This window comes from Hipposideros armiger, unplaced genomic scaffold (genome assembly GCF_001890085.2).
Source record: "Hipposideros armiger isolate ML-2016 unplaced genomic scaffold, ASM189008v1 scaffold_584, whole genome shotgun sequence".
NCBI classification, from domain to species: Eukaryota; Metazoa; Chordata; class Mammalia; order Chiroptera; family Hipposideridae; genus Hipposideros; species Hipposideros armiger.
In genome coordinates, this window is record NW_017731934.1 from 183,469 (window position 1) to 184,012 (window position 544).

The 544-nt window shown below is 30.5% G+C and overlaps 1 protein-coding gene across 1 annotated transcript in view; it reads left to right on the forward strand.

Moving 5' to 3' along the window:
- The window catches only part of TNFSF10 (TNF superfamily member 10), an 18,358-nt gene that overhangs the window by 16,395 nt on the left and 1,419 nt on the right, over positions 1–544 (forward strand). The window lies entirely within an intron of this gene.

The following is a 544-nucleotide window of genomic DNA, read 5'->3' on the forward strand; positions in this document are numbered from 1 at the left end:
GCTGATTTACCTGTGTTTGTCATTTTCACTTTCCTATTTCTCCTCTTCACCTGAGATGAAATTCCCTGATTTCTGAATTACAGATCACTAGTTATTTACATATTTGTAAATAAATGACTGACTGAAAGAATGAATGAATGAATGAATGAATGAATGAATGAATGAATATCTAGAGACATGGGAAAAATAAATATCCCTCCTTACTCATTACCCTGAAGAAACTGGAGAATTTCAAACATAATCTCAAAGTGGAGAAAACCTTTTAAATCAACGTTTAAAAATCAATGAAAAATATAAAACTGTTTGATGAAATATAAATTACAGTCCTAAAAGAAAATTAATTTTTATTTTATATTTTTGTAGTAAAAATTTTTAAACATGTTGCTTTTTCAATAAAAATGAATTACACTGTTAAAATATGGAAGTTGTGTTTATCTAGTACTCACATTTGTTTTATAGTACCAAGATTAGTAAAAATGAGGGCTGGTCAAGTGGCATGTTGGTTAAGAGCTGGCTTGGGACGCCAGCTCTGAGCAGCAGGGCC